Raw genomic sequence first — 20,416 nt, 5'->3', positions numbered from 1 at the left:
CGTTATAGTTCACTGAAAAGGAGCACCACTGGATAACTGCTTAGGGTTTGTCGACGGAACTGTTCGGCCTATATTTAGACCAGAATGTAACCAAAGAATCGTCTGCAACGATTGCTAATATGTTTGGACCTGTTAGTGGGTACTTTAAAATGTTTGCATTCCAATCTTTATGTTTGCTTACATTTGTTTGAATGGTTTTTGTATTTAACCATCAACAAATGATTTATTATAAGAGTGTGGCAACAGCAAATGCAACTTTTTTAACGACCTATTTACTAATTCTGAGTTATCAACTAACATTACAGGGACCGCGTAGAGGGAGGGCCTGAGGGGGCCTTAGGGCCCCCCTCTCCTTTTTGCAAAAACAAAAATAAATTAAACAAAAATTATTTAACAAAAATAACGGAGCCAAAACAGCCCCCCACTCAAAAAACTTGCTGCGCGTTCCCTGCATTGTATTTTTTCAGAGGGAAGAAAGCATGATGCCGGGATGTTGGCAGACTCCAATCTGTTAGCAGATCTCAACCGATATACCCTTTCGCCAGCTGGACGGCCTCTATGTATATACGGTGATCCGGCTTATCCTTTGCGAGTGAACCTCCAAAGCCCATTCAGAAATGCAGTTTTGACTGCTCAGATGGAGGCATATAACGAAGCCATGAGCTCAGTTATGTTTTTTGGGGACTGGCTCTTCGCAGACATTTTAAACTATTTCAAGTTTTTAGATTTTAAAAAGAACTTTAAACTTCGTTATATGCCTCAGATACCATTCAAATTATATGCCTCAGATGGAGGCATATAACGAAGCCATGAGCTCCGTTAGGTCTTCTGTGGAATGGCTCTTCAGAGACATTGTAAACTTTTTCAAGTTTTTAGATGTTTTTACATAAACTACAATTCGCGGCTAAATATTGGTATATTGCCATTATGTTGCGAAAAGATATTAAATTACGAAAAAGAATGACTTTACCTTGTAAAAAATTGATCCCGTACAAGAATTTCCTGGAAATAACCCTCCCATATCAAACTCTTTCCCCAATGCGACGAACATTTGTTTTTCTCGGTTCCAGGTGTACAACCACTAACCCCACGTAATGCGCATGCTCTCCGTTACGAATTTTCAAAATAGCGGACAGGCCAAAGAGGGAAATTAAAAAAACAAAGCGATTTTGCAATGAATACTCAACATACACCCTTGTTAGAAAGGCGAATCCACGGAAGAAAGATACAAAACTTTATGATATTGAGATTGATAGGATATTAAATCGATACCGAGGACCCGTTTCCAACTTGCTAAGAAGTGCATTTAGTTGCCTTCCTCCACGATTACTAGCTTTCTTGACAGCTTTCTGAAGACAGAATACTTTCTTTCTGAAGACTTGAAGTATGCGGCTATTGATTATTACACCTCGTATATCTGATTATTCAAACACTTTGTTTACGATTGTTGAAAGGAACGACTCATGGTTCTCCGTCTTCGTCTTTACATTGCTTTGAAATAGTATAGATTAGTAAGTTGAAACAAAAAATTAATCAGGGAAGTTTACGAAAAATCCAGCAAACAAGCTTAAAAGGGGCATTTATTAAGACTTCATATTTCAACGAACTTCACATAATAAACGATGGCAGATTAATTCCCGCAGCGCTTTCTCAGTTTCCCGATCCCTCTCCTACTGCTTTCACGCTTACAAAACAGGAAAAAAATCAAAAGGAGGAAATAAAGCTGCTTTGAAACGCCATTTGACGAGCATAAATCTGCTTTTTGTTCGACACTCTACATATCAAAACAAAGGAAATTTGTTACTTTTTTTTATTCTGACGGTACATTTTTAGTTTGCGCCTGCGTAAAAGAGATATCGCCCGAGACCCTTCGCTCGGTCGTGTTTTGATCAAGAACACCTTGTTAATTTCACGCAACCGCTCGGAGAAAAGGTAAAAATGACGAGGGAAAAACTTTACCTTCAAGTTAGAAAATTAGCGAATAGAAAGCCACAACATTATAGTTTAATATTTCAGAGGTACATTGAATGCTTTTTCCGTAGAGAATCCGCACGATGGTAAAACATTCGAAAATTACACTCGAATTGAGCGGGGTGTTGAAGTGGATGTGGTCACTACATTCATTTTAAGACTATTTGTACCCCATGAGTTTGATATGCATAATTTACCACAGATATTCTAGTTTTTTTAAGGTAAAATCCATGTCGAGTTCCGGATCAGGAAAATAGTTCTTAAATTTTAATCTAGCACGTTCGACACCTCTTTTTCTTAGAGGTGACTTAGGGTGTAAACAAGTAGTACTTTTCATCCTCTGCACTGAATTTATAATCAGGTAACTTCTACGAACAGCACGTAGCTCTTTTAGGGGCGGTACCTTGGGCACGCCCTTTCTTCTCCGAATTTCCTGTTTATTCTGCTGTTATGTAACAGTCTTCGAGGACTATTTTCTCTTAAGATATCTTTTCAATTATGATTATAATTCTGTCAGTGAGTTCATTTGAATTTCTATATTACCAGTCTTGTTTAGTTAAATTGATTAACACACACACTATACTTTATTTCATGCAAATCATTTTGCCATCTCCACCCGCAAATAGCAAAAGCTAGACGAGGCAGGCGGAGAGGAAAGGTTACAGCAGTCATAACAGATAATATAATTGTAAAGTAACTAAATAAACTATCTGGATAAATAAGAACTACTGAGAAAAAAAAAACAAAAAAAAAAACAAGCTAAAGTTACAAAATATATAGTCTTACAGAATGATATTACAATCAAATTTACTACTAACAGAACTATCAATTATATACATTGAGTCGAGGATGCAGAATTTGCCATTTTTTGTAGGAGAATGGGCACTTCAACATAATCGTCCTCTGCTTCCATTATCGAGAGCAAAAAGTCATGAAAATTTTTCTTAAAAGCTCCTTTGGAGAGTTGACGAAATTCGTTAGGAATTGCGTTCCAAAGTTTAGCTCCAAACCTGGAAAAAGAATCTTGATTTAAATTCAGTCTTGAAGTTTGAACATAATAATTTCCAGACGAAGAAAACCTGGTCTCATGCCTGTGCTTTGAATTAGCTTTAGTGAAGAAATCACAGATGTTAGACGGAGCATTCATGCAGGAAACGTCAAACATTATAGAAGATACTTTTTCAGCATATAACATTTGTAGGGGTAGAATTTTTGAGGAAATAAATAAAGGCACAGCATGGGCTCTAGGTTCAGAAAAGTACATCAAACGAAGGGCTCGTTTTTGAAGCACGAGGATTTTTTTTAAATGGGTTTTGGCAGCTTGACCCCAAGCCGCCAAACCATATGTCAGATGAGGCAAGATCAATGATTGATAAATATTTAAAAGGGTTGTACGTGGGACGAAGTGCCTAAGACGGGCAACAACACCAACAGTTCTGCTTATTTTTAATGCAACATTATTTATTTGAAATTTCCAGCTTAAGTTGCTGTCCAATAGGACGCCAAGATATTTAACATGGTCTTCGCACTGAAGCGTGGTAGGAATTTGAGTACAGTTATCGATCATTTCAATGTTAATCGAGTAGTTCAACTTACGTTGATATGGACGAAAGATAACATAGTTTGACTTTTTAGCATTGAGCGTTAACTTATTTGCATTAAGCCAGTCAGAGACTTTGAGCAGTTCGCTATTGACGGTTTTTTTAAGAGATTTCAAATTAGAGTCAGCATACAACAAGCTCGTGTCATCAGCAAAGAGATAGAATGACAATTTCGCTGAAGAGTTGTGAATATCGTTAATATAGATTAAGAATAACAGAGGACCAAGCACAGACCCCTGTGGGACACCACATGAGATCACACATTCGGTAGATAAGTTAAAACCCACTTCAGTTACTTGTGAACGACCGAGAAGGTACGAGGCAAACCAAGCATTGATAATTCCTCTGATGCCATAATGATTAAGTTTTTGAAGCAAGATTAAATGGTCGACGGTATCAAAGGCCTTTTTTAAGTCTAAAAAGATCCCGCAAGTGAAAAGTTTTTGGTCCATATTGTTTTGTATGACATTAACGATATCAATAATGGCATGTTGCGTGGAATGGTTTTCGCGGAAGCCATACTGTGACTTAAATAGAATATCGTTTTTACCAAGATAGGATTTGAGGCGGTAGTACATTAATTTTTCAAATATCCGATTGAAAATAGACAGTAATGATATCGGACGATAATTACCAGGCTCAGTCTCATCGTCATTTTTGTACACAGGAACAACTTTCGCTTTTTTCAGTTTGGATGGAAAGATGCCCTTTTGCACAGATATGTTTATGATGATGGAGAGAGGGCCCGAGATAACGCATCTTGCGTCAGTTAAAATACGAATCGGACAAGAGTAGAGACCGTAGGTTTTATTTTTAGGGCTCAAAAGTATCTCACGCTCAATTTCCTCTGGCGTAACTGGATCAAAGAAGAAAGAGCTTGGATTATAATTGGGAGACAAGTATTCGGTAAAAAAGCGAGATGAACGAGGTACGCGTGAAGCTAGGTTTTTACCGACCGAAGAAAAGTAGTTATTGAAGATGTTAGAAATCTCAAGAGGATCATTAGTTAAGCTTTTATCATCAGGACGTTTAAGGGAAGAAATGACTTGTTTTCTATTCTTTTTGTCGTTAATTAGCCTATTTATTCCATTCCAGGTGTTTTTCATATTGTTTAAATTTTCAGCAAAGAACGCATGATCATAATTCTTTTTACTCAGTCGAGTAAGACTAGAAATTTTATTTCTGTATATTTTATAATTTACAAGATCACCCGATTGGAGGAGAGAATTTTTTATTTTGATGGATTTTCTAAGGCCACTAGTTATCCATGGTTTAGAGAACTGCTTAAGCTTGCGATTCGAAACAGTCTTTAAAGGAGCATGTTTGTCAACGAGTGCCAATAATGTATTGTAAAAGTAAGAAAAAGCTGTATCGACATCAAACTGATCGCGAAAGTTAGTTTGGCTTACCAAAGCATCAGAGAGTTCAGAGTTGAACTTGCTCCTGGAATAACCAGAAAAGTCTCTGCGTTTTTGCTTTCCGCGTTTTGGCCGCTGAATAAAATTGTGAGAAATACAGAATTGTGAATAGTGATCGCTTATGTCAGAGATAATATTCCCACTGGTAATTTCAACATCAACTTTGTTTGTTAGAATATTATCAATTAAGGTGACTGAGTTATTGTAAACACGTGTTGGTTTGTCAATAGTTGGGATAAATGAAAAGCTTTGAAGAGAAAGTAAGAAGTCCTGAGCATAACAGGAAGTTTCGGCATGAAGGAGGTTTATGTTGAAGTCGCCCATAATATATATTGATTTATTTGAGGTAATTAGTCTTTCAAGTTTATCATCAAAATATTCTTGGAAACGTTTGGGAGAGTTATGTTGTCTATATATGATACCACAAATGATGTTACTTTTCTGTGGAAGTTGAATTTCGATCCAAAGTGACTGGAAGGCTTCATCAGATACTTTTTCAATGACGGTATATTTCAGGGAATCATTAATACACAAGCCAACACCTCCAGAAGCTAGAGGTGTCGGCACATATTCGAAAACGTATCCAGGTATGCATGGATTAAAATCCATTTCTTTACCACTGATTATTTTAGTTTCTGAGACTCCTATAATGCTAAATTCGAAATTTAACTCGTCCAATAGATGAACTTGAAAGTTTTCAAGATTTCGCTTAAGACTCCTGATATTATTATGTAAAAGAGAGAAGCTCGAATCACTGACACAACTGGGAAGTTCACTTTTAAATTTGTAGAAACTATATGGGGAGTAGTATCGACTATGGATACGATGATTATAGATACTATCACTCGGATTGGTGTCTTCAAGTGCGTTTAGCTTGAAAAGATTAAGGTCATAAATGCTAGAGAGTTTTTCTAGGTATTTTTTGGCCGGTAAATGGGAAGGTAAACAATTATTAAATTGACCATGAGTTAAGTTTACATTTAATCCAAAATATGGGAGCTCACGGAATAAAGATAGAGTATCGCGAGAGTTAAGATCGTTAGCACTCATGAATAAAACTAACTATTAAAAGTAGATGATAGTAAATACTTATCGAACTGATAATGTCAGGTGTCCGAGACAAGTCGCTGTAGACTACCAAAGTCCGTTATCTTTATCGGTCGGGAACCCTCACTCTTGCGTAAATAAATCGTGGAATTCTTGGCCCAGCAGAAGCGGTATTGGTTCTGTTCTTTAAATCTCTTCGCTTCAAACAACAGATGTTGTTTTTTGGGGGTGAGGTGATCGAAGATTCTGACTCTGTCAAGAACACTATCAGCAGACAGACCAATATTTGATGGGTTGACTTGAGAGGCGCTTTGTCGAGTTTCCATAACATTTGCTTTTGCAAGGCGTCTTACAAATTTACAGATGACCGGTTTCGGAGCGCCATTTTGCTGCCTCGAGGGGACGCGATGAGCAATGTCAATGTCCGACAGAAACACTTCTGCCCCCATCTCCTGGAATAATTTTACACACAGGGCGCTTGTTTCAGCTGCGGTTTCACTGCTTTTCTCTGGCAGGCCAATTATTTTTACATTAAATTGGTAGCTATATTCCTCAACCTCGTCAATGGCGTTGCCAACACGTGTGACTTCAGCGCTAAGCTTATTAAGAAGACGGCTTATGCCTTGAGTTGATCAACGACACCAGAATTAGACGCTGAGAGGTCGTCGTATTCGTCGCTCAGATATTGTAGACTACGAGACACGGTTTCATCATTCGAAGCATTATTAATGCTATTACCAGACGTAGCAGCTGCTTCAGCATCAAAGGTAATGGCCGAGTCGACCCGAACCTTCTCTTTCAGCTGCGTTATTTCCTTCGAAAGGGCGTCGACCTTATCCTTTAAATCTTGATTTTGTTGCTTTAGTGAAGTAACTGACTCTTTTAGCATTATTTCAGTTAAAATTAATAACAAAAAGACAGATAGAAACGGGAGCTCAAAATGAAACGTCCATCTTGAATCACGGATTACCGCTGTCCCCAATGGTCTAGTTATGCAGGCACACAAATGAAAACGGTCGTAGCTTTTAAGCATATGCAAGTTTTGGATGAATCGGGTGTTAGAATGTAAAGATGGCTTCATAGTCAGAGAGGGTGAGACTTCTCTAAACTTTCTCTCAACCTTAACATCCTCAAATTCTCCCTTCCATGGTGAGCCCTGGAATACCTCCCCTCAGAAAATACTGTTAACAAGCCACAAATATAGATACATCGTCATCATTCTCAGCGATTTCCTTCAGAAAATCAATTATCTCCTCTAGGGAGGCGACTGCATTGACACCATCCGTCTGCGTGCTGTCCAGACCCGCCAATTACTTTTTCTGCGAGGCGGCGCACATCTGAAGTTCAAAACATTTCTGATTTAGTATTTATTTTAAGTGTGATAGTAACAGCCTATCTCCAAGGAAACAAAACCCGCAACTAACGCTGATCTTCATTTCACATACACTTTGCTCCCGACAGTGCGCAATCACCAGCATGTAAAAACCAAAGAATAAAACAGGGCTTTACCTTAAGGATGTTAAAAAGCGTTGATCTCCCGAGTGGTTTGAAGTTCGTCTCCATACAATACGTGTGATACAGATGTATGAGACGCGACAAGATAACCGTTCTCACGACATTAGGAATTTCCATTTTCTCGCCATTTGATAGCTTTAGCATTGTAGTTTCATATGCCACGTCTTGAAGATATAATGGACTTGATATTTAGTCCAGGAAATGATCAACTTTAGCGGGATCTAACCTCGATCTAGTTATGGTTGGTGTCTCTATGAGCTGTCCAGGTTTAGCCCTATATGCATGTTTTCTCGCCTCGTCAATCCTGAACTTGGTCAGTCCCGGAACAAGCTGTAGAAGTTCCGTTTTACTGTAGTCGCCGGTGAAGAGGGAGAGAATTTATTGCTGGGTGTACCAAAAGTTAGCTTCATTGTAGAGGTTGACTATTCTGTTCACTAAGATGTCCTCTTCAGAAGTAACAGAGACAGCTCGTCCGCTATGGTACTTTGCGAAAGTTTTCTGAGGATGAATTCCTTGGGGCAATAGCATTCAACACGGTATCAACAGCTTGGCTGGCTTTTTTGCGGTAGTACCGTTGCGACGACGATGAAATAGTCATAACATCGGACTTGCACTGAGACCTGACTGGGCTAATTCGGCCATCAGTTGACTTCATTAGATAGCTGTTAAGGTACCGCAGCTGATGCTTAACCCGCGGAGTAGGCTGCCACTCGCGAGACGTCTCTACCCCCACCGACGACTCCTGCGACGACGACGAGAGAATGTCTGAATTCGGGTTGCCCTGCTCTAGCAAAAAAAAATTAAAGAGAAAAAGCTTGTTTGGCGATTAACAAAACACTCCACGCATCTGACTCCACCACACGAATTATTAATAGGAATACATTTCTTCCTAATGATGATAATAATGGTAATAATAATAATAATAATAATAACAATAATGATAAATCGTATTCTTAACAATTACGATCGCAATTGTTATTGTGATATATTTGATGATGGGGACGACAGTGACGTGCACAGGTCCAATGACGCAGCATAGATCACTATGTCTAAAACATCAAAACTCAGAATATTGCAATTCAGAACGTTTGGGCTCAGCAAGGAATAATTCTGAGTATTCTGCATGAAAATGAGTTACGTATTATTAACATGTATTGCAATGTTTTCTTTCGGCCTCTACACATCATGAAAACACATTGTGGAATGGCATGTAGTCTCATCTCACTGCCAATTTCAACTCGAAATCGCACGCGTAACGTGGCAACACAAATTCGTCTTCGGTTGTCTCAGGGGACTCCCTTCCTCTCTGTTCCTGAGATGGTCCTGCAGTCTGGTCCATGGACTCCACCTCTGTTGCAACTGGGATTTCACTTGTTACAGTTTCGATGTCAGAGGGAGGATTGCCCGCTTCCAAACTGTTTATGTGAGCGCCTCTGCAGTATCTGCATATACCTGACAAACATATGATATAATCTTCAAATCGGTCACAAGTTACAAGTAAGAAAAAATGATGTTCAGATAAGCTCCCTCAGAGTAAGCTTTTTCCATATACCCTATTCATCGACTCTAAGATACGTTACGCGTCTTACAACAATTCGGTATATAATCGGTCTACATGATGACGCAAAATGCAATAATGAATTACCCGCACCAACTGGAACGACAGTGTTCCACTTTGCTGTGACTTCTCGAGCCATCTTCAGATTTACTCCTCTCTCAACCTTACCTCTCCGATTTCCATGGAGGGGATGCTGGCATTTAGTCGAAGGTCTCAATCTCACACCAAGTCGTGCACGATGTTTAGGGCATACCGTGGAATATTGGCCTTCAGAATCTCCAAACAAGCCAACACGAGCTAAAGTAAGCTCTTTCTCGGAGGAAACGCATCTATGAGATACATTGACGTCTCTCAAATGTTCTTTCATGGTATCCATGCACGAAGTTAGGGGTATGAGTCGTTGTCGTCCCGGCGAAGAAAAATCACATTTGATACTACAGTAACGTTCAAATGAACAAGACAAGTGTGCCATCCTGACTCCCTCAATTCGAGTTCTAGGTTGAATTGAGGGCTTTTTAGACGCTTGCACGCTCAGTACACTAGATAGGATTAAGAATATCCGTCACGCTGACTCCTTGAGAGGAAGGAAAAATATTACCGGAAGAGGAAATTCTCTTACAGTTACGTGACGTCCCAGACATGTTTATCTCCAGCTGTCACATAACATTGACCCCATTTTAAAATAACTTGGAAAAAGAGTGACCATGCAAACTACACACTTATGAAGGCTGGTCGATACAATAATAACGAAGAAATTATTTTACAACACTGTGTAAAATGCTTTAGCTTGCAGACCACGGGGAAGAAAGTCAATTCTTTGGTACATTTAATAACATCCTGAGAAACTTATTAAATGGTATAATTAGCGAGTACAAAAGAGAGGAAGTGTACAATGTAGACGGAAGTAGGAATTCATTTCATTGTTTCTTCTCGGGCTGTCACAAAAGACTTCGTAAATTGAATCATGAAGAATTTACTTTGAAATACCGTCCAGAATTTGCCTTTAATTGCATGCAAGCCAAGACAAGAAAAAATTTTAAATCATTTGACAGGATTTTCGGGGGGGGGGGGGAGAGTCAAAAGAGGTCACGTCGCCGCATCATCAGCCTGAGTCAAGAAGCGTCGAGCTGAGTGATATCGCATTCAAGTGAAATGAGTTTCCAAATGTAATGATCAATGCCGAGAGCGTGAGGAAAGGCACATTTTTAGTCAAAGTGCAATGATTCTCCTTACCGTATCAAAAAATTCATTATGATACGGTGAGCTTGATTTTTTGCCAAGGTCGACGTGACTTTACATCGGATGTATGTCGCGACCCGGCTTAGAAGCAAGATGACACTTTTTTCTCCTTTTTTTTTAGACGAAACTTTTTTTTTTTTTCATAATTAACTGGAGAGTATCACTACCCGAACTAAAATAGTGAAAACTTGTTTTAATCTCTTACGCATTTCGTCTGAAAATAACAGACTTCACCAAGGAGTTTTACAAGTGCGGTAAACGTTCGTAATTTTCATGTCTATTTTCGACCGTTTCGATAAGGTGCTTTTCGGACGTTACGTGCACGGGTACGTGATGTGTTGGGGGGTTACAGATTTGGTGAAGCAAGCAGAAAGTATTCGCAACGACGTAATGTGTGCCTACGGTGTGTTGTACATGCGTGACATTTTCCGACGTTACACGTACAAGTACGTGTGTGTTTTAGTGTCACGGATTCAGTGCAACAAACACATCACCTGCTATATATGTAACGTCAATGGTTTATCATTCACAAAAGTTTCCAAAAAATAGATAAACGACAATGATTAAAAACAAAAACAAAAGAATTGCCTATTTGCAGCGTGCAGAGATGCTTACGCGAGACCTAAACATCTAAACCCGACACCGCGCGCCGAAACTCAATGGTTCTCTCTAACAGCTGGCTGGTAGGTCCATGCAGGAAAGGCCATGACATTCAGGGAAAATAATGGCAGATGAAGATGATGCTTGTAGAAGAAAATCAGGCAGATATAATAGCAGAGGTGATAAGAATATTTTGGTGTTGTCACCTTGAAAAAGGTCAATGATTTTTTGTTCTTCTCATGAAAGGGTTCGAGGTCACGCTACAAATACCATTTCTGCATAGGATTTCTTTATGGTGGTGAATGATAACAAAAACACCTTCCAGGCTCATTTTCTGGAGAAATAATGCAATTTATGAACTTGATAGAGCTATTGATATTTCCTCTCAAGCGAGAGAGCAGAGTTTCTCGTCATCCACCGTATGCAAGACCCGAAGTCGTTGTACACGGGAACTTGCATGTCAACATATACGCGGCATGTGACCTCAAAATATCCTTTGCTCTTACAATGTCTTGATTGTAAACTGTGATAATAAACGATCAAATCAAAGACTAATGAATATTTTTTTCCGTAAGAGAGCCATATCTGCTGATTTTTGCAAAATCTCCAAAATAAACGACAGAAGAGAAAAGCCTTACGATTTTCTCAACAATATTTCGCTTATATGCTTCTCTATAAATATGAAATTGCCATTACTACAAAAAATCTCGAAGTTGTTTAAATATCTTAGCTTCCTAAATCAATTATCTTGTATAACGAGCTACAAAATGTCGGTTTATTTGCTTAAATGACCGCTTACAGCCAGAATTGCGTGACACTCGTAGTTGAGAAGCTTGTCATAGTCGCAAATTTCAAAAAGCAACTAAGACAAAAATATGGCAACGCCCAAAAATTTTTTTTAAAATGATTTTCAGAGATATTGGTGAAAATCCAAGAAAACCGGGTGGGTTGTCTATCTCCCCCCGGAAATAACGAAAACAGAAACCACTCTGTAATTTTGAGTTTCGGGGTAGACCCTTTAGACTGGCAAAGTTTCACTGAAATCGGTGAGATGGTATGTAGCACGACTGCCTGGTGCTCTCTAGGACACGCAATTAAACTTTTTACCAGAGCCACGACTTGTTCATCGCATTTCATGGCTAAAATTCCGCGCGAAAACAAAAGTTCCTCTTCAAGTTTAACAAAATACCTTGGATCGGAAACTAATTCGTCAGGTCTAATTTCCTTGCTTTGAATCTGAGCACAAATGAAGAATGCTGCAAAGAATTCTTGAAAACTTTTATGCAAGAAATCCAAATTCAGTCAAGTCTTTTGCATGGTTTCCCAATTCACTTTCATTCAAATCCAATTTGTCGTTAAGTAAACCATTCAACGCTACCAACCCGAGGCGATTCAATTGCGATTTGTAAAGATCTGTCCGGTCTTCTTCCGTTTCTAATAGTCCTGTCTTTTTTCTATATCTTCTCAAGACACATTCAACCATATCCAAGTACAGTTGAGCTAAATCGTGCCTTTCCTTAAAGTACTTGGTGACAGATCCTTTTATATGCGGAATTTGAGTGAATCCTTCGATCTGAAGCATCGCATCACAACATTTTCTTACCTCTTTTCCAGTTTCGTGTCTTGCTGTTGCAACTATTTAGCATCTGGGGAGTATTCTTCCTTCAATTAATTCAGAAAAATCGACAATTTACCGGATGGTAACTCATCCAATCCATCCAATATCAATAAAATGATATTGTTGTTTGAATTCTTCATATCGAGGAAGAAGTTGCTCATCAATGGCTTCCCAAACATCAGAATGCATTTCTCGACATTTAAGCAACAATACTGCTTTGAATGCTGTGGAGCCGCAGCCCTGAGGTGCTTGCCTTTTGGTGGCCCAGTCGTAGGCGTACTTTTTACAGTACGTGGTTTTTCTCATACCAGGTTCTCCTCGTCGTACGGGTCGGACGGGTCTAGTATTGACGACATTTCAACAAATACGTTACTGATTTCTCCTCTCGTTTTCTTTCTTTGAGCCTTGTAAAAATATAGCCAAGAAAAAACTGAAACTCTTCACTCCATGGAAACGGTGAGAGCCATCCCTCGCGAGTCTCGTACAGCTGGCGAATTTCATTGATAAGCTCAGTTGGATCAAAAATACCTAGCAGTAGTAAAATGAATACGAAATCTAACGAATGCAGCATTGCGAGCAAGAATCTCGTATCAATAATCATCTGCTCGCAACATGCAGGAAGTTTATCTCCACGGACATGATTAATCGAGCTAAATTGCCACAAGTCTAATCTACTGTATCTAAGCGTTAGAATGTCTGAAGTACTGAACTTCTACGGCAAATTAGGTTAGAGCATTTGGAAATGTGTACCCATTTACTTTTCCGGCCTCATATGGGTTGAATCATATTAAAGTATGTGTGTGACTCGCAACTGGAATGTTGATCGCGAATGGTCAAATAACTGCATTTTAACGGACTTTGAAAAGTTTTCGTATCGCTCTCAATAACTTGCCCAAAGAAATTTTTACAGTAATATTGAGAACATCTTTTCGTAATTCTACCGCCCAAAGTTTAATCCATTTGAAGGTTTAGCACATGCTGAAAATTAACTTTACTCACAAAGTACTTTTACTGAAGAGAAATGCATGCTTTCGAAATTAAATTATTTTACACGAAAAGAGGAACGCAGTGTTTACAAAAATCGTTTTGTGACGTCTTGTGAGGTTGAAAAAGATTTGAGTGTTAAAAAGACGAGATTGAGATTCGTTTTTGAATGCGAAGCCCTCAAACTTGTGCAATAATTTGCTGCTAAAAATGACGATTTTAACGGAATTTTGTTATTTGTATTTTTGTCTGAAATAAAAAGATATTTTACCAAAAAAAGTATCCAGTGATTTTATTTATAGTCTAGCCTTAAAATAAGAAAGAAATCGAATTTTTCATCCTTGCCGCGAAATTTAGAATTTGTCTGATTTTACAGACAAGGGCTCTTAACTCGTACACTCGAAGCGAGAAATTGAGGTCAGGATATTGAAACGAAAGCTATCCTCGATCACAAGCTTTGCTCTGTTCCAGGTTCCTGTTACTGACTTGTTGGATACGAGATTGGTATGGCCAACCCACATCAGGTGCGGACTCATGGAACAACTGTTAAATATAGTGCACATATTGTAATAAGTGTTTACAGTAATTGTACGAAAGACAAAGGTTCTTTGATTACAGCTTACGTCCATTTCTTAAGCAAGACTACTGAATTAAAAAATGCAGGGACTTGGAGTCATTAGCCGGTTCTAGGCGTTCAACTAGTAAAACAGAACGAAGTAAATGAACTGCGCGATACTAGCAGCAAAACAGCACGCAACCCGACCCACCCCTCCCCCGTTTTTTTCACTCAGCTGCCATCATCGTATCATTTACTGTTACGCTTTGCATTTATCAGGAAATGTACGTGAAACGATAAGTAGTCTTATCTCAGCCAAGACAATACTCTGGACGCCGGGAATATCCGGGAGTTCCAGTATCGACATTGTAAGTCCCGTCGCCAATCCATTTATTTCCTCTTTCGTGACAAAGCGCAGTTTACGTGACAATAACTACCCGTAAATCCCAACGGACTAAGTTTTGTTGACTGTTCCAAATTTGTATGGTCAGCACTCGTTCTCATTATTTTTGTTTGATCCTCTCTTGGGTACTCGAAAGAACACTAATGATTTAATAAACATCTCCAGGGGGAAAACCTGTGCATTTTAATGAGTGAGCGCTAAAATATCATCACACTTTTGCGAATTATGCTCCTGATTGTGACGACAAATCCTTGGAGATAATGTTATTTACATGCAAGGTGATAAACATCGATAAGATTCCCAAAGAGATCGAGGAGTACTCGAGTCTTACACATGGTACAGAGTTTCATTTTATTCCTATACGCTATAATTATAGCAAATGTTTTAGATCAAAACGTATATTGACAAAAGGACATTTACATCAAACTACGCGACTTATGATTAATCCTGGTCAGTCAGTCCTGACTCAAGACTACCCGCGTAAGTCTCCGAAGTGACACCCCTATCGAAGTGCAAGAGAAGTGGCTAAAGACCCTCTTTAGGGTTCTCGTTATGATTGGATATTTTGCAAGAGTATATCAAAAGTTAACCGGTGAACACAGCAGTTAAACGACAGAAATAACACTCATGACACCCCTACCAATTCAACTACCTTATCAAACAGCGTGCAATGTTCTTACCAAGGAACGACTCCTAAGAGTAATACAGAATTATCCTTAGTAAACTTACTTAATCTCACTACAGAAAACAACTAAGCTCACCTATGACAAAATCTTTGTATCAGAGCTGGACTCGTGATATCGTAGAGTGACGGATTTGGTAAAAAAGTCATATGTTCCTCTTTAACAAATTTACTCATTTTTCCTTACAAAGACCATTTCTGCTTTACCAAAAACTTCAAATCTTAAAATTTAGTTTCTTTTAGTCCTACCATACCTTGTATTTCACAAAGTTTAACATTTTGTTTCCCACAGAAATGTTAGAAAAAAGTCATTTTCCCTCTTGGCAAAAATCTTCAAAAACTTTAGATAAAATTTTCAGTGAATTCATATCCCAAAGTTTCGACGATTGCATAAGTAATGTGCCAAGTATAATTTTTATAAGAATACCGTTAATTTTAGTAATACTTTCAATGTAAAAGTATTTCGAGTTGGTATCGCAGGAAAGTGTGGTCTTAGGGAAAGCAATTTATGCGCCCGATAGCTTTCCTAAAAACAAGCGGCTTTTGCGGCAACTATGGCACTCAAAGCGAGATCCCATCAATCTAATTAATTGGATTATTTTCCATGCTGTCCTGCCTTTCAGAATTGAGTCAGAAAATAAACTGAACTCCAACGCTTGTGTCGAGCATGCGTGTAAGTGCTAAACATGTTAAAGAGAAAATGAGAGTATACTTTGTAGGTAAACTGATAAAAGCGTTACAGCATTTTAGAATATAAAATCAATTGAGTTATAACGTTCCAGCCTAATTCCTTAACACAAAATGGCTTTTCCTATCAAGTAAGCGTGTGAGGAAAAGATGATTCAGCCCTGAAACTTGTTGTGGCAAAGTGTTCAAACTGTTAGCCAGTCATATACCGCGGAAATCTATCTAACTACACTATTAAATCCTCGACGTTTGCATACAAATGCTCGTCGTACATCGCCATGTTGATCAGCTTCTGCAGAAAAGAATGATTTAATAATCAGCATCATTAAAAAAGTGTTCCTCTTACGTTATAAGTGTTTATCCTCAAAAGTGGTCAGCTTTTCACACCAAAACAAATTCAAGAAAGTATTTTACGGTGTCGTTTGCTGCTCTTTGTGCGTCTCAATACAATTTTGCAATAATCCTACCATCTTTTAATAACCATAATGAGTCAATTGTCGCAAGGACATTCTAGTTCGCTTCCTCCTTGTTTTTCGTGGAGTGCTAGCTTCAGTGACATAACAAGAAGATGCAATCCCAACTTCGTAAAAAGTACGTTATCTAAGCTAAACGCTATTAAGTTTAAAACCCTAATTAGCTAACCCTAAGTTAGTCGGTCTAACGTGAAAAGAAACTTTCATGTTGAAGAAAATTCTCACCTTGTGTAGGGTTTCCATGTCCTTAAGCTGATTTTTCAATTCAGTAAAAGTTGGTCTTGCATCTGGGTCATTCTTCCAGCACTTCATCATAATCTGATACCTGGTATTGTTCAAATGATCTGTTAGAGATTTAAAGAACGTTTCCTTGTAGGATGAGAGAGAACGAATTGAAAAAACACTTACAATTCCTCATCAACGTGTTGTGGTTTAGGCATCCTGTATCCTTCCTGCAGTAAGTTTGCAATTTTTCTTCCATCCATTCGTGGGTAAGGTGAACCACCTGGAAGAGCCATAAGACCATCGAAATATAAATGTGACGAAAAAACGACCTTCACTGAAACACCACCCATGTCATTTAATGCAGTTTGAAGCTCTTTACGTTTGTCTAAGTGAACACCTTACATTGCATAATTGAACATGGTTTATAGCAAAAAACATATACAGGGCCTTATAAATTTCCATTCGATATTACCTATGGTAAAAATCTCGTACAGCAAAATTCCATAACTCCATCTGCAGAAAGACAAATCAAACAAATATATATTGGGTGACTGAAGACATAAACATTTTATACGACAACTAAAATATATGTATTCTTTGACAAAGCATAGAATTCATGTCCTGATTGAAACTGATAAAACTTAGAGAAAGATGTTTTTCGTCTTGTCACGATTGTGGGTCGAAGGAAAAATTTTGAGTCCCCACTAGGAATTGAACCTCAGACCTTCGGATTCCGCGCTCCGATTCTCTCTCTTATTTTTATTTACAAACATGACTCTATCGACATTGCTGATCCTTGCAGTATGCAAGAGAGTAGAGTCGTAGAATCTCTGTGGCTCAGTGGTATGAGCATCGGAGCGCGGAATCCGATGGTCTGAGGTTCGATTCCTCATGGGGAGTGAAGAATATTTTCATTGTCCAACGCTCGTGAGAGGATGAAAAACATCTTTCTCTATTTCATTACCGAGCCCAAAACTTACCCTCTCTCTTATTCTATTGGTGAAACTTGTTGGAAAATTGCTACGGGTAATAATCGGGTATACTTACACATCACTTTTCGTGGTATATTTACCATACATCAAGGCCTCATAAGCTGTCCACTTCACGGGAAGACGGCCCTAAAGATTTCGAATATCACTTTTTGAAACAGCCAAAAAATTATGGGAAGCCACCGGTCAAAGACAGTGATATTTAAAACTACACTCGTATACACATGGCTAATATTTTCATTAAGGTCCCATCCAAGGATTTTGTGATCGAAATCGGGAGTATATCAGCTTTAACAGAACTATGGTGTGAAAGATCACTAAACTGAACGATATGTAGTACCACCCCCACCTCCCCTCTTTCTTAATTACCTTAGTCTTTCGTTCATAAATATTTTCCTGCTGCACATCTCTGGCCATTCCGAAGTCTGTCACTTTACACGTTTCCTTTTGTCCAACCAACACATTACGAGCCGCAAGGTCTCGGTGAATGATCTAAGGAAGCATTGATCCGAGAGCAAAAATTAGCGATTCCAGAAGAAAAAGAACTGAAATGAAATGGTTCAGATAGGAAAATAGAAATATCCAGCGACATAATATGGTGTGTGTATTTCTCTTTATTCCAGATGGCAGAAAATTAAAATTACTATAATCGCTGTTCCATATTCCAAAGAAAAGCAAACCACTTTATTTCTGCAATACATAATTATTTCATAGAAAGCTTATCTTAAGATTTTATTCGAAATACGGTTCTGTAATGTAGCAGTTTAGCAACCAGAGACGAATTTTTTAATTTCAAGTTTTGATTCCTTTTCTTTCTTGTCACTAAAATGGATATTCGTTGCACACTCAGTTTAGGCTGAATAAAAGATCCTATTCATTCACGTCTCTGCCTTTGCCTACACGACAAAAACCCAGATATTTTATTTCGATGAGGTGCCCTTGCAGCGATGCACAAATATTGCCATTCGCACACTGAAATACAACTTTGGTGATGACGTCAAAACTGGTAGGGTTCCCGGAAAGAGCCTCAACGAGACGGTAAGAATACGTTTGCATATCCCGGGCGTGATCTTGTGAAGACATATTATTCTATGCAAGACATAGCTTCACATGACGATACACCTTACAAGAAGGTTTTAAAATTGTTCTTCTTTGGTGCCTTTGTAATTAACTTACAGATTTTGAGGACAAATAACTCATTCCATCAGCAATTTGCCACGCAAACTTCATCAGCTGCTGTGACGTCAGATTTGTTTGTGGTTTGATATCCGGGTCTTTGAAGTAAGTGTCTTTTAATCCACGGCTCTTTCTCAGGTAACCCAGCAGATCCCCAAAAGGCACATATTCAATCAAAACCAGCAGCTGTTCTGAAGAAATTAAACAGTTTCATTTATATATTTCTCCCTCTAAAAAAATTAGCAATAAGTAAAATAAATAAATAGCACAGTCAGGTTCAATACTTTTGAAGAAATCGCACGAAAACAAGATGTAGTTTTACGAAGAAAAGCTGAAAAACTTTGTAACGGTCTCATAAGAAGATACAGGCCAAATATTCCCTTAGAAAAAACGATTCTGCTCATGCAACAGAATGGCTTGTACAATGGCAAATATTTGGTCTTCGTCTATCAGCAAATCCAAGAGCGTCGCTGTTAGCTAAAAAAGGATAAAATTACCATATGCGATGGTTGTTTGTTGTGCGCGATTGTGAAGCAGTGAATCTTCCATTGAAGCAAATTATCAATGACGAGAAAGCGCTACAGAGTAAATCAGATGCAAAATGTGTACAGCAAAATTGGACCTCATAATCAAAGCTTACCAGATTCTGTAACGCATCCCAGAAGTTTAATGACATAAGGATGTGGTTTCAGCTGCTTCATTGTGTCAAGTTCTTTCGTCAAATCTCTCTTGTCCGATTCAGTAGCGTTTGCTGGAGCGTTAAAAACAAGGAGTAAAAATTGGTTAACGGGAATAATATGCAAAATGTCGAATAGCGACATAAGTTATCGAATGACAAATAGCCAAAAGTTACGTAACCCGGTAATAGTATATGACTGTAGGCCAAGACTGTCATTCAATTTACAGTTCGAGAACTCACTTTTAAGCATCTTAATAGCCACTGCGGTCGTTTCAGGACTCCCTCGAAGTCCTACTGCTGTTCCCTTGGCAACCTGACCAAAAGCACCTTTACCAATAATTTTTTCTATGGTCACGTGGTGTCTTGGAACTTCCCAGCAGCGTGTTAACGGATGAAGAGGCACGTAATCAGCACCTGAAGCGGTACTTTGTGATTTTCTATCATGTTTGTTGACTTCTATGAGATCCATGTATTCCGCAGGAGGCTGGGTGAGTTTTGCTGAATCGGGTAGACTTGGTTCGCTATCTTCTAATCCTGTTTCATTCTATTAAACCAACATACCGTTAAGGTATTCAGATACAAATCTGTTATTAATCCCAATAAAATTTCCTACATTTTTATAAAAATCAGTTTACCCGTTTTCATCAGACAAGCGTTTATATTATTTCATAACAAGAGATTATTAATAGTTTATAATCTCTTGTCCTTAAATATTACTAATATTTATTATTACTAACACTTTGTTCTCTGCCATTGAAACTATCATGTCCAATGCAGTGATCGAGGTTCATAGTATATTCGTTGAAGCTACAAACTGCAACATGAAGATCGTCGATTGGTAGTGCAATTTTTTGACAAATGCACACACGAAAAAAAAACTCTTGCTGTACTAAGCTCCTGGACTAACGCTTTGAAAATAAGTCATCAAGATAAAGAGACGGCCAAAACGGCGTGAAAAAAAATTATTTACAAAACAAATATCAATCGGGTGCAGA

The 20,416-nt window shown here is 38.4% G+C and overlaps 2 pseudogenes; both read right to left on the bottom strand.

Annotated features, from left to right (window-relative positions):
• Window positions 1–6,021: 6,021 nt before the first annotated feature.
• LOC149043713 (uncharacterized) lies at window positions 6,022–6,926 on the bottom strand (annotated as a pseudogene).
• A 246-nt stretch (window positions 6,927–7,172) lies between these two features.
• On the bottom strand, window positions 7,173–9,582 carry LOC149043712 (uncharacterized; annotated as a pseudogene).
• Between the last annotated feature and the right edge of the window lie 10,834 nt (window positions 9,583–20,416).

Source organism: Pocillopora damicornis, chromosome 6 (assembly GCF_964200805.1).
Source record: "Pocillopora damicornis chromosome 6, jaPocDami1.2, whole genome shotgun sequence".
NCBI lineage: Eukaryota > Metazoa > Cnidaria > Anthozoa > Scleractinia > Pocilloporidae > Pocillopora > Pocillopora damicornis.
The sequence above is the reverse complement of the archived record's forward strand: the minus strand, read 5'-3'. Positions and strand labels throughout refer to the sequence as shown.